A 15,276-nucleotide genomic window follows, 5' to 3' on the forward strand; every position below is an offset into this window, starting at 1 on the left:
ATGGGTGATGGATATTCACACAATTCATAGCGAACCACAGATTTACTGCCAAGGCATCTCGGCACACCAAATGAACCTGAATTAGTAGGTAACATGTTCCTGTGTTGGTAACTGCCAATATGTGATAAGAATTTGATTAGAGATGACAGAACAGATCTGCATGAACCTGGATTCATTTAATTCAAACAATCTGTTGAGAGATGAATTATTTGATGTATCTGAAGAAGCACAGGACTGTTTAGGCCAAATCTTAGCCTAAACTAAAACAACCACTGTGCACATTGTGAAATAAAGGTAAATATTGCTAGAACACCAGTATAGGATTAAATTCACCATGAAAAAAGGTAAAAGCAATATAGCACTACAATTCCAGCTAAGATGGAAAAGCCCAGGAATATAAAGGACGGTTCTAATATGCTGTATACAAACACAATTGCATTTCCTTGGTATCAAGAATATCATGTTGTGTATCTGCACCCAGTTCCCTGTTATCTGATCTTAATGCCGGTATCAGTGACTTCATAGAGAATATTTCTGGATGTGACCCCACTGCTGCAGATCCACTGATTGATTTCTCAGCTGATGGAGTCTGCTCCTTCTGAGATAATTGTGCTGGAATAAAACCATGAGAGCACAGATAGAGAGAGAGGCATGCTGTTCCTAAATTACATACTCTATATATAAAATGAAGAGTATGATCCAATACGAGATATCTGTTATGTGCATAAAATATAAAATGTTTAGGGAGAGAATATGCTGTAATATAAAGAAACAGGAGGCGGAGTTAATTAAAGGACAACTCCATAGAAAAATTATATTTCAGTTTTCTGTGGTTGATGTGAAGCTAAAACAGAACTCCAGAGAGATATAAAAGACCTAATTTAAAAGAGTTCTAAAGTCCCAGTATATTCTATTCTGGTATAACATCAGCATTGTAATAGGAATACATACTAGAGTTGTTTTTGATAATGTAATTAAAGCTTACTTGAAAAAAATCAATTTCATGTAGTGAGCACTGCCTTCTGTCTGTCCATCACTTTCAACAACTTCCTGGATTGCCAGTGTGCTTTGCCTCTCTTTCCTTGATACTTGATGTGATGCATTCTCCCTTTCTCAAGACTACATACCCCATCATGCATTGCTTCCAGCAAGCTTTGATAATGTTACATTGTTCAGACATTGAGTTGTACTTTAGAAGGCAGTTCTTGGTGAGTTGTGACACAAGGAAGTTCTGGATGAAGTTGTGTCACTGCATTGGGGGAGTGTAGATCTCAGAAATGGATGGCCCGAAATACAAATCCTTTGGCAGGTAAAGCAGCTCCATAATATGTATAATATTTGTGTATGTACAATAGCTGCTTGACTACAGTTCAGCTTTAAATCACATATAGTTTTTGAATTACATTGCCTCTTTTAGAGACTTCTGTAACACGCCTGAATTGACAGCTCAACACAATTTCTTGGGCCAGGTTTCTCTATAAATTAATAAACAACTAATAGGGAATCCATATGTAAGAGAATGTCACACTAGTTAGGCTATGTTTACACCATGTCTGGAGCAGACCTGTAAACGCAGTGCAGTGCATTTTTTGCCTTTTTGTAGCTTAAAATGAGCTTTCAGGTGCAGTCCAGTGCGTTCCAGTGCATTTTAATACATTTTGTATGCGTTTCCATGCATCCAGTGAATTCCAGACTAGAGAAAATGAGACAAACAGTACATTTTTTGTCTGGACCGGAACGGGCTGCGCTGGTGTGAACAGAGCCCAGAAATACCATAGGGATACATTTGGATGCTTTTTTGGTCAAGGAACAAACTGCTCTGGTCTGAACATGTTCTGGACATAGGGGGTTATTCACGAATGAGCCGAAGGATCCAGCCGTAGCTTCGGCTGATCCTTTGGCTCACTTCGGCCGCTGGGGCCCTCTGGTTCAGTCAAACCGAAGGGCTGCTGTACAGGCTATTCACTATAACCTGTACAGCAGCCAAAGGCAGCCGAGCGGCTCAGCCAAGCCGAAAGCATAAACGAAGCATGGAGAAAGGAAAGCCGACCAAGCCGGCTGAAGCCTGAACGCACTGGAGCCAGCTGCGATCTCACGGCTCGCTCCGCCCAGTTGTAATGACAGACTAGCATCCCCAAATGACCTGGGGTTGCTGATCTGTCATTAAACAATAACAACTGGGCGGGGCCGGCTGTGATGTCATGGCCGTCTACGCCTAGTCGTTATTCATTGGCCGGGACCTGCTAGAAGACCCCCAGCAGGTGTCGGCCAATAGGAAACAGTTGGGCGGAGCTAGCTGTCACCGCTTGTTCCACACAATTGTTTTTATTTTGCCAGGATCTGTCAGATGCTTCATTATACGGCGGGAGTTTGTCGCGTGCGGTCGGGTTGGGGTGCAAAGTTTTTTTAAATAATTTTTTTATTATTTTCTTTTCTTTAAAATATATAATTTGTAATTTTCAAATTTTTTTAATTTGCAACCGTCCCATCCATGCCCATTCGTAAACGGCTGTACGGGAGAGCAGGAGGGCGTCTTAAGACATCCTGCCCCTCCCCCGCTCGTGTGCGGCGCAAAGCGTGCACACGAGTGGGGAAACTGTCAGCATGTAAACAGCCAGTGATAGCTGTTTACATTCAAGCGATCAAGGGGTCCCGATTGCTTCGACTAGCTGTGGGTTGTGTGCCCCCCTCCCGTACCTCCGTCGCAGCCAGTCCCGAGATCCGCTGTGCCCGTCACGGCGACGCTGTCAGTGGAGATCAAGGGGAGCGCAGTACACAACTCCCTTTGATCTCTTCTCGGTCCCTGAATGCAGGAAGTGATGTATGTTACATCACTTCCTGCATTCAGTGTCACTCTCCGGTTAAAGATGCCAGTGAGAAGCTGATGAAGCAGATCTCTGCTTCATCAGCTTCTCTGGGGGTCCCTGGGTGTCTCCATAAAGAGGGCCTTTTATTTGAATTGGCTATCACTTAGCCCCCTACGTGATAGCAATAAAGTTAAGCGTAAAATAAATTAAAGCATAAAAAAATGAAGCTTTAAAAAAATAGTGACAAATAAAAAAAATGTAAAATAACTCACATTTTTTCAAAAAGTCCCCGCCCCCCCACATACACACGCAAATATGCGTCGGGAGCCCCTATGTGCGAAAACGATGATTGTGCCCATTATGCAGCACGTGTTACATATTGGTTTTAGAATAGTGAGCGCTATGGGTCTCCTGGAGTGAAGTGAGAATCCAACAATGACTTATTAAATAAGTGGTATAAAAATATATATAAATATCTCTAAGTGAACATCTTATAATGTGAAATAAAAATTGCTGAAGTGATATGTGAATAAAAAAAACAAAAATCAACAATGTAAATCGACTAATAAAATTGCTTGAATATAAATAAACAAACAAACTGCTTAAATATAAATAAACAAATAAATCTTCAATAAACTATGTGTCTGTGATTTTTTCTCTGATTTGTTCTGTATTACAGTGTACATATAACTGCGTCTATCATCATCTGTGATGTACTGATAGGTGTGCAGTGGTGTATCATAAATGTGTCCTAAACTTTGAGGCTAAGTAGTGTCCAAAAGTACTCCAATCTAAAAGAGGCAAAAACTTGAATGTGTATATCCAAGATGATCGTATCCTGGGGGATGATGTGTCGGAGAAGCGATGGGTCCCCGTAGGGCTTACACTCACCAGATGCCGGGAGGGAGTCAGCTTTCTCTTCCACTGTGGTGGCTGAAAGGAGATGGTCTTTGCTCCGTCCTTCCGTGGGATCTTGCAGTATACCTTCGGTCCTGGTCCCAAAAAGAGATGTCGGTATCCCGATAGTAACAATCCCCTGGTGATGGTAAGATGCCCTTTGGATTGCTTCCGGGAGTACGTCCTAATTTTAGTCTCTCCTAGCCATACCTTGATAAAGTCAGGTGACGAAACGCGTCGGGAGGCGGGCCTGTTGCTTGGGACACATCCACAGTCTAAGGATTACTGGCTCTATAGCAGACTAGCCAGTTTTTGCGGTTTTTATATGTCATATGCAATGACTCAATAAAGTTTAAACTTTTAATGCACTATGAGCCCTTTGCCTGCTCTCTCTCTCCTCTTCTAAACTTCTCTTGGATCCAAAACACCCACGCCCGGAGAGACTACATTTTCAGTGCTGTGTGTTCATGTCCTGAACACACATCAAGTGAAGTGCAGGTAGAGAGACAGCACACACAGGAAATTAAGTTACTGATTTCCTGCACACACAGGAAGGGATCTGCTCTGCAGTACACACAACTCACTCCCCATTGTCCAGAGTATTATTTATTTCCTTTCTCTTCTTGGCCCAGAGACACAACAGGAAGTTAGATAGAAAACTCCCAAATTGAGGGGAATTCCAATGTCTGACAGTTGCCCCCAAAAGTTGTTTTGGGGACAACTCTAAAATTTTCAATTTCCCCTCACTTTCTTGTCGGTGATAATGGACATCAGGACAAATAGGGGGATGAATCTACCTAATGGAAACACAGACAGCAATAAAAACCTGAGAGAAGGTTTAACCCTTCCCTACGCTTTCTAAATCGGAAATAACAAAAATGATGCCTATAGATACTCTTCAACTCTATTCATAGTTGTTAATCAATCTCCCTTTACTTCCTGGAACTCTGGCACATGTGGCTATGACATGTGACCATGCACATCATCTTAGGGGGAAAAACCACTTTCCCCCGAGATTTCACAAGATTTTGAAGTTTACGGATGAGAATTCCCAGTAATGCACTGTTATGTAATCTTCCCAGCATCCAACACTTAGGCATGGGCTACATCACTAATGCCTAAGAGGACCAGGAGGTGGAAAAACAGTAATAGTAAGTAAAAGAAAATTATGTTTATATAATTAATGAATGTAAGATGATTTTATATCAGCATTCAGAGCTGCATGCTGATGGGATTTTTTGTGAAAGGGGGTAAAGGTCCTCTTTAATTGCTTTTCACAGTCTGCACAAAGGTTCAGGCAACATTTCAGACATCGTCCAACATTGTCTTTTAATTTACTGCAAAGAATGCATTATTGTTGGTGACACATATGCATATATTCAGGGTGATGTACTGTATGTTGCAGTGTTATTCTTATTACAATATCAGTATTGATCAGCTGATTATTGTACACAGACCCTTGTACTATGAACTCACTGCAATGGCATGTCCCAGTTTGCATTGATTGAAGCAGGTCAGAATCTGTGACTTTGATTAATTTTTTGTTCATTAACATAACAGCAGTTTTACTTTAAGCTGCCTCCATGTGCTGCATAACATTCCAAAGTCATTTTTCACATTGCAAAAGATATCCAAAGTGCAGATGACAAATACAAATATGACAGGAGAAAGTATCTCAGAAATATTACAAGGATTATTTGGTTTTACAACATAAATTATGTACAAGCTTTTCACTATTTTTGAACCAGGCAAAGTTTTTTGCCTTGTAAGGAAATCTGAGATCACTATTATCATTTCTCTGGTTTACAAACGAGTGTGTTGTATTTATATCAAAGTGCTGAATCTTATAAAGTGTTCATAGCTAAAATGTATCACAAGTTCTCCAGCAGGTAAACTATATTATACATTGTGAGATTAGCAGACTTTTTTCAAACTCATACTCTTCTTTGTTCAGAAGAAACTCCTGATTTTTTTTTTTTCTATTTCCTTTCTTAAACCGATATCTAAATGAGAGGGTCTTTCATAAATCCGAAGTAAAGGGGAAAGAAATTTAAAAAATCCCTGGGAATAGGAAATTCTGGGCAATGTCCTGGCAGAAAAGACATGCATAGTAAAAAAAATTATCCCTCTTTCCCACAGCAATTTACTTTTTTTTTGTGTACACTGTATGACACATGTGCCATACTGTGTTCACACTCCGTCCCATGGGCCAGGTGCTGTGGAGGATGTAACTCATGTGTGCATGTGCAGGATGTACATCATCAGTGGCCACCCAAGGGTTGAAGAGGACTTCTAAGAACCCTGAAGTGTCAGTGGCAGAGATAGCGGTGACAGGGAACCGCACTGAGGACTAAAGATCTATCCGGCAGCACTGGAGAAGGGCACACTTTTAAGGTAAGCATGCCCTAATGTGCAAGTATGTTATGCATACTTTCACATAAGGGCAAAAACAAGGGAATTAAAAGCGGTTTATTTTTGCTTTAACTTGTAGTAATAAAACTGGCCCTACACTGGTATATTTTGATACAAATATACATGCAAAAAAATTCTTCATAACATTCGATAATTCCATCAGAAACCTGACAAATGTTGTTTGCATTTTTTTTCTTATTTTAAAATTCGATGTGGAATAAATGGAGTTTCCAGAACAAAAGCCATATTCATTGTTAGAATTTTGATTATTGAAAATAAAATTTTCCAATCAGCCCCTTTTTTTGCCATTATGGTTAAAAATGATTGTCGATTTGACACTATTAACTATTAGAAAATCTAATGAATGTTCTGAAAATACATTTTTAATAAACAATATTCTACTGCTGTATGGCCCGTCACACCTACCAAGTAGGAGCGATTTGGAATTCCTGTGGCAGGAATTCCTAATCTTCCATTTACAAGTGGAAGCTGTCACTTGTTCAAGTTAATGCTGCAGTGCCTACATCCCTTTAGGTGTACATAAGTCTAATCAAGTTTGTCACCAAACTGAAACTCTTATTGTAGGGGTAGCTTAAATAAATTGCCCGCAAACCCAGATTGGTCCCTTTTACCTGGTCATAACCATTTGACCTTACCACCACAGAAGGACACCCACACCACAGATGGGTCTCCCGTCATGTTATCCAACCACAGATAATTGCCTTCAAGGATGCAAACTGCCAACCACAGCTGTGACACAACATCCAACGACAACATAACGCAATTCCAGCTTGGGTGGGTGGGAAGTCTCTCTTCTGCTGGTCACCAATTGGCATCCTGAGACTCCTCCTTATTGACAACCCTCCGAAGCCCCTCCTGGAAGACCATTCTCCAATCCAGTAAGTGTCCTTCCTCTAACCAATTTCTAACTTTTCCTCAACCCTTTCGTACCTTGGTTTCCCTTTCTACACTTGTCATGTAGGCCTTTTGCTTATTCCTTTTCATTCCATAGCTTCATGCCTATCTCTTGTATCTCAGAGCAGACTTCTAAGGAACGCTTTGAGCTAATCACAAAAGCAAGATATGTCACTATGTCGCCCAGAAGAAGGGACCCTGTGTGGCCCCGAAACATTGGCTGTATGACACATGTGACAATTTAATAAAAAGTGCTTTACTTCTTGCACAAATCATCGAGTACTGGTAACTTCTATTATAGATTATATACAGATAAGGCAAACAGAGGAATCTGTGTCCAGATTTGTAATAGAAAATGTATAACTAGAAACGAATTATGAATGCTTGCTAAGGTATACAAAGCCCCTGGGCCAAACAGAAAACCAGCACCATAAGACCCATGTGCTGTGCTCTCAGAGCATATAGGGCAGCATAAGTATAGGTATTCATTTTTTATAACATGATTATGCAATACTCACCTTCAATCAGATGTCTCTTGTAGTACCTCTTCTTTGTCACAAGATGTACTTACACTTTGGCATTGAATGATGCTAACATCACTAACCTAGGAGTGCATAGCCCCATCTCCTGGGATCCCCGGTATATTGATTCCAAAAGCAGCAGTAATGTCATCATGTCAGTACCACTCTTGGCATTAACTGGGACTGAAAAACTCTAGGGAGAAGACCAAGGAACCTCAAGGAGTGTGGGGCTTTGAAGGAAGAGAGCATTAACCCTAGAATTGAGCTTTGATGTCTATAGCCTTCGACATAGACACTTTAGACACTTTGCAGTGAATTGGAATTTTACTGGCAATTTTTTTACTATATTGGCTTCTCCTTTTATTATTTGAGATGTTCATATCAACTCAAAGAGAAGCTGATAAGTGGCAAAGCAAGTAAAGGATGTAATGCTTAAAATATTTTTTTGATGCTCTGCATTGAGTCAGCCATGTAACATTAGCCTACAACTGTTAAGTAGAGCATTGCCATGGTGCCAAGTTATCTGGCTTGGCAATATTAGGAGAAAAAGAAATGTCATTGGAGGAAATCCAGTATGAAGCCACTAGCCGGGCCCATATATCACTAAGGTTATAACACTGCCCACTGAGTTATTCCATCTACCAAATTCAATTAATTATTTCAGACAGAGAGGAGAAATACATCAGAAGAAAAGAATGTACAGCATCAACAATATGCCATGACTCAAAAGTAAAAGAAGTAAAATAAATGAACAGTTTTGTAATATCATAGAGAAAAGACCACATAAAGGATGCAGGAAATCAAAATAAGTAAAATATACAAACAGAAATTTAGAAAAAAAAGAAAAAGCTAAAATATAGGACAGAAATATACATATAGAACTTCCTCTAAATAATCGTTTGGAGGAAACAGTAACAGGATAAAAAAATAAAAAGAGCATGCAAATAAAAATATATTCAAATGTAAGATATTGCTTATAAAGTACAACAATTCCAATTTATAGAGAACCACTTCCAAAAACAAGGTAACGCTACTTAAAACAGAACTTTTTTTTATTTGCTGTATTTCAAATTTTTTTTTAAAAAGCAGCTTTCAGTAAAATGCTTTCCTTATACCCTAGCTGTCCCATTCATTGCTGGTTGTGGCCAGCTTAATTTAACCCAATTCCTGTGGGCACAGACTCCCAGTACTCCTGGACTGACTGCCATTCATAGGTTATTATGTGAGCACTGCTCAGTGCAGGAAGGACATCCCATCACTTCTGTGAGGAAAGAGAGCACAGTCCAATGATGTCACTGGACCAACCTGCAGAAGAAAGGAAAAAAAGGTATATATAGGGTAAATAAGAAATGGAGATCTGAAAGAGCCTTTAGAGAGGAGACAAAGTAAAGATTCATATCTCATTGTCCACATTTAGCCCCTGCTAACAACCAACTTCATGAAATGAATCCCTGTTTGATGGAGAAATCTATATTTTATATACTGTATATGATGAAACCTATTTCTAAAAACCATAATTTGTAGGACCTGCCCGGTTGGCAAGTTCCATTTTTAGATACTTTGTTTGGTTCTTAAAGACCAATAGAACTTAAAACATATCTAAACCTTAACTTAAAGTATATCTAAAGAACACAAATTTAACACATGCATCTTACCAGCCCTACAATGTGGTGACTGTCAGTAAAATCCTAGAAAGGCATCATGGCACACTCACAAACCAGCATGTAAAACAACTTGTCTCACCACTAAGGATAATAACAGAGGTTTGGATACACGTCTTCTGCAGAGGATGTGAAAGCCACACTGCCGCGCCAAGGCACCTCTTATAGTGCGGTCCTAACTCTAAACTATGAGAGTCTCCATCTTGGAGCACATGGGGGCAGAAGATTTCAAATTGGGAGTAAAATCCTGTCTTAGGGTGACAACGCTCACTTATCCTACTATACCTATGGACAAAACAAATGATCACTCTAGAACAGCACTATAGTACCCCCCTCCTTTTCTCCATAACATAGAGAGAGGTTCTATAGTTCTTGGAGATAACTGGGAACAAGGTAACTGATAAACTGCAGCATAGACAGAGTGCACAGGACGTTATCAGCTTACAAGATTTCAGACAAGATCAACAGGATTTTCTGCATTTATTGAACATATAACAAAACCCTTTCAACTGCATATTTACCAGACCAAAATAAACCAAATTAGAGAAGTTGATTTCTAAGGTTTACATACCCTTTAAAGATTTAGATCAGGTGAGTCATATCATATCCAGACTATTCCTTCAAAATAAAGTATAGTGTAAAAATTACACATTAGTTTGTTACACTGTAGAGTGCATATAAAGGTTTTGGAAAAGGGCTCATAAGGGTATTAAAAAATGGCACATAATGGTACTGGAAAATGGCTCATAAGGGTATTGGAAAAAAACATCTACACTTTATATCTATTTTATATACTTTTATGTGGTTTACTTTGTGCGTTAAATAATATTTGAGTCCTTTTAGTGCCTTGTATAGAATTAATCTAAAATATTGTCTATAAACCTGTTTTACTGCAATGATCATTATTTTTAAAATGTAACCAAGTATGCCTTGGGGTTATTTTTCTTATGTTAAGTGATTCATTTTGTTTCTTGCAATCTATTCCAGCATCATGAAATTACTTTTCTAAACAATGCATCAAAATGACTCAGTGATTAAAGAAGAAAGGTAAATGTTTAGATTAACACTGAAAAGTGAGCCCACGTGCGAGATCTGTGTTGTTTCAGTTTTTGCTTGTTTATAGATGTGTTAATTTGACACTGCTCAGTGGAAACGAGCAAGCAAAATTCAGCATCATATTCTAAGCATGAAGTAAGTGTACCTCTAGATGTCCTCAAGGAAGAACTACTTATGGTGCTTTATTCTATTTTGGAATAACACCATTTTTTAAAATAATTTCAGCTCCGTCTGCTGCTGATTATCCTTTTAGGATTGTAATATTTGTGCACCAGTTTCAGACCTGTATATATGTACATATTTAATTAACCCACACTATATTTGTATTCACCCCCATTCACTGATTGTAAGATGGAGCTTAGGTGGTACACAAAGCTCCTTGAGTGTGATGCAGAAAATTAAACAAAATATATCCATGGTAGGTCCTGACTTACAGAAAACTGAGACATAGGGGAGCAGAGTCTGAAGTAGGAGAAAGGTGTCTTTCTTTATTAGAACATATTTTTGTCCTATGTATGAAAGCACAAACCTGAAGAAATTTAGTCTTTACACCTGTACAGTATATATTTACTTACCATATACAAAGTGTTGAACTGTGGGTCCAAATGATGCCCAGCATCATTTAACCCATTACCTGTGAGGTCAGGCTCTCAGTGACTCACTCTTGAGGGTTTGTCATCACTGCTTAGATTGCTACTTCTGAGTTATTTTCTGTTGAAAAGTAAAAGAAGAAGAGAACACCACTTGTCATGTCACTGATCAAAAGATTTCGGGAGCTTATTTACGTATTAAGAAAATGTTTCATTATTTACTATGGGTCAGAGGCTATTTCCAGGGTCGGTGTAGATTTAGGGAATGAAACTGGAAACAGAAGATAGCCTTTAAATTGCATAAGATCCTGGTCACAGGAAAGTCAATGGAAAAGTTGGCTTAAGGAGCCAAACTGAAATCCAAGGTGCTTACCTTGAACCTTGACAAGAAGCTGGCCAGTTTTTGCTTTTATTGGCTTCTTGTTCACTGCCAGTACTTTTGTATGTTTTGTAGGTGTTCTCTAGCTAATCTTTAGTAAAACTGTGCAGCACTAAAAAACCTTCCTGTGATGTGCAAATCATGAAAATGTGAAAACTTTTTCAAGTGAAAAAAGGATAAAGAAAAACTTTCTCCAAATCCAATAGAGTGCAGATGTAGCAAACTGGTGTCAAAGAGATTTCAGTGTTCCAATAAAATGGTGCTCCTCTGTGTGTTCAAAAAGCACCCCCCAGTGACTATGCACTCACCAGAATTTCTGACTGTTAATAACAGCCAGAGAAGCGTTTAAGAAAATCAAGAAAACTGTCAGCGTCCTCCCTCCTCGTATTCGGCTCCTTCCACCACGCTCATCCCCGACATTTAATCCTACAAAAGTTGGATCGGCAGTCAGTGTTCAGTCCACCAGGATACAATTACATCATGCATCCTTTCCTGATTGGCTGGAATGGCCAACTTTTTATTTCCCTGTGTCTTCAGCTTCATCGCCAATGAAATGGAGGAGGAAGACCGCTTCTATTTCTGCATCTACCTCACCATCAAGAAATTTATGGAAATTGCAGAGTTCAAGGCTGCAACAAGAGAGTTCTTCAGGAGGATGAAGATGAAGGCCTGGGTCTCCCTGTTTTGCAGGTAGGGGGCTGCATCTTTGGGGTCCAGTGGGGCACTTGGGGAATATCCTGGTGGTCCAGTGGAGGATCAGTGTGATCCTCACTGTGTGAGTTCTCTAGCTAATGTTTATAAAATATGAGCAGTGTTAGCAGAACTCAGTTTTTGAAGATGTGAATAAAACTCAGTCCAAGAATACTATGGACATACAAAGCAACCTTCCAGCAGTGAACTGTGTACAACAAAAGCTGCACTATAATATAGTAAAAAAAAAAAACAACTGATATTTTATTGTTTCAAATACTACTGCTTTCAACGTGAAGCTAGCATCCCTGAGTCCATTTCCCTTTAAATTGCAGTCAGAACCTTGTTCATCAGAGCTTTTAGCATACACCCTTCAACAATTAGCATCAAATCACTTACCTTTTTATGTCTCAGCTTACCAACCTTTGACAGAAATGCTGCTGTATCCCTAATGCGAAATTAATCAGAATGAAGGGATGAATATTTGTAAATACACTAAAATGGTATTTGTAGAGATCTGGTTTGTAGTTATACTTTTGTCCAACCTTGAGCTCCATTCACACAGGAGCGGTTATCCACGCATATTCGGCCGGCTGAATATGCGCAGAGCCGCTCTAAACAGAAAAAAACAATGCACTTTAATGTGCATTGTTCAGACTTTTACGGCGTCTGCGTGGTACGAAACCACACGTCCCGCAAAACAGTACAAGCGCAATATTATGGCGTATTCTGCACGTTCGTTGCTATATAATAGCCGCAAACGAGCGGATTCCACGCAGATTAAAAATTTTATTGTTTCCGCGCGGAAAACTGCAGGAAATACAAACGCTATATGTGAATGGAGCCTTAGTGTGGAACTATGTGCAGGCAGTGTGTAGAGCACTCATGAACGGTCTACAGTATAAAGTAAATAATGAAGGCCTGCTACACAGACACATATAAAATTGAACAGATAATTTTAAAAAAACCCTATATATTTTTAGGTTTGCTGAATCCATAAGAACACATAACAAATATATAGTGGGGTTTTTCCAAATCTGACTGCAAAAGTGGAAATACCCTATAATGTAGGAAATTGAAGTGATATGAGTCTATAAACCATCTTGAAAGCAGATGGTGATAAATTTATCATAACTGGTATGGTAGAAGAAGATATGAAACTGCCTTTGCCCAAAGTGAAACATGTTACAATACAAATGAAAATACTGTACACTACACTACAAATAAAAAAATAAACTAGAAAGAATCATTTACATAGAACTCATCAAACACAAAGGATTACTATTTGCTATAAGTTATTTTAGAGCCTGCCCACTACTGGTATTCCCCACTAAAGCATCAGATATCAATTTACTAAAGTAGGTTAAGGGTAAAACCTGATTAGAGTGACTGGTTCCCCAACATCCTTTCTGTTAAATGGTGCCCATAACTGACCTGTATATTTCATAAAAGGTCTTAATAATGCTTCGTACAGGGGCAAGATTCATTCTCTCTCTCTCTCTGTCTCTCTCTCTCTCTCTCTCTCTCTCTCTCTCTCTCTCTCTCTCTCTCTCTTTATTACTATTCACAAAATATACTTTTTAGGCTAGTTTTCTATCCATTTACAGATTGAATTTTCGAAGCCTATATTCCTTAATTTACACATTAGTCATCTATGGGGAACTGTGTCAAACAGTTTTGCAAAGTCCAAGTATACTATATCCACAGCCACTCCTTTCCAAGTTTCTGCTTACTTCTTCATACAAAGAAAGTAGATTTGTTTGACAACTTTAGTCTTTCATGAATCCATGTTGACCATTGCCAATAATATTGTTTTCTAGTGAGAACTCTTTTATGGGGCCCTTTATCAAACTCTCAAGTATCTTCCCAATTATAGAAGTTAAACTTACATGTCTGCAGTTACTTGGTAAATACATTGATCCCTTTTTAAATAGAGGCACCACATTAGCCTTGCACCAATCCATTGGTACCGAGCCAGTCTCTAAAAATTAGAAACAGTAGATTCGAAATGACAGAGCTCAACTATTGGAAGGTACATGGGTGGAAGCTATGTGTTCCAGGTACTTTATTTGCCTCCATTATGTTTCTGGACTAAAATAATTTTAAGTCATTGTGGTTCATTTGAGACTGTGGAAATATTATCCCCATTATGGACCTAAGCACCATCATTATACTTTGTATGCATATAGTTGAAGAAGGTATTTGGTAGATTTGCCTTCTCTTTGTCCCCATTCACCAACATGCTCAGAACTGATCTTTTTACTACTAAGTATATATTTTCTGAAAGCAGAGGCCCTGTAGAATAGAATGATAATTGTGCTACTATCTTTCATATCTATATTTATAGTAAACAAAAAAACACATTAATAAAATACAGATTCACTTTGGTGCACACAAACACAATATAGTATACAAAATATAAAAAAAAAAGTAAATTACAAAAGTTGTGGTTGAGTCGAGCAAATAGATACATCAATTCTCAAAATTAAGCACCCATGTAACAGCGAAAAACTGCAGTAAACAAAATTTGTGCTTAGGCAACCCTTTAAAAACCTCTACTAACTGTGCTCGATCAGCTTCTCAACAGCCAGGGTGACATCTCTGTAACTGAAAGTAGCTCAGAGATGAGTGTTTACGGGTTCATATTACCCAGGGGAGATCAATGAACATGTGCTCAATGATCTTCAGCCCCTTTTCACCCTGACACTTGCCATTGAGGTTTCGGGCACACAGGACACATAGTGAGGGGGTCAAATGGTGTAGAAGGAGTGTGGCATAATCCTAGCAGTGTAGAAGTGACCAGGTGACTTAACAGCCACCCAAATCACTTCTACTAGAGAGCTGACAACCTGAGGGCTGCTGGAGCCCTCCGATTCAGCCGAAACAAAGGGCTGCTGTACAGGCTATTCACAATAGCCCATACAGCAGCCGAAGGCAGGCGGACAGCTCGGCCGAGCCAAACGCATATGCTTTGGCTAGGCTGAGCAGAAGTCACAGCCGAAGAGGGGAGAATGGTCTGCCGAAGCAGACCATTCTCCCCGCAAATGTAAACAATGGGGCGGACACTGGGCTGTCACTGAATGACAAAAAATGGGTGGAGCCCAATTGTTTATATTTTGCCCGCATCTTTCAGAATGTCGTTCTGCAGGGCAGGAGTTTGCCACGTGCGAACAGGTCGCTAGGCGTTGGGGTTTTTTTTCCATTATGCCCAGTGGTCGTCCTTGTGGACAATGCTGGACGTTGTGATTGACCTTAGGATTACGTTGGTGGATCAATTATTGGGATTTTTTTAATTAAAGGAATTGTAAAAAAAATATATATTTTTTTTTTTTTCAATTAATAGATTTT

The sequence above is a fragment of the Nanorana parkeri genome, unplaced genomic scaffold (assembly GCF_000935625.1).
Source record: "Nanorana parkeri isolate BGI_ZX_2015 unplaced genomic scaffold, ASM93562v1 scaffold1305, whole genome shotgun sequence".
Lineage (NCBI taxonomy): Eukaryota > Metazoa > Chordata > Amphibia > Anura > Dicroglossidae > Nanorana > Nanorana parkeri.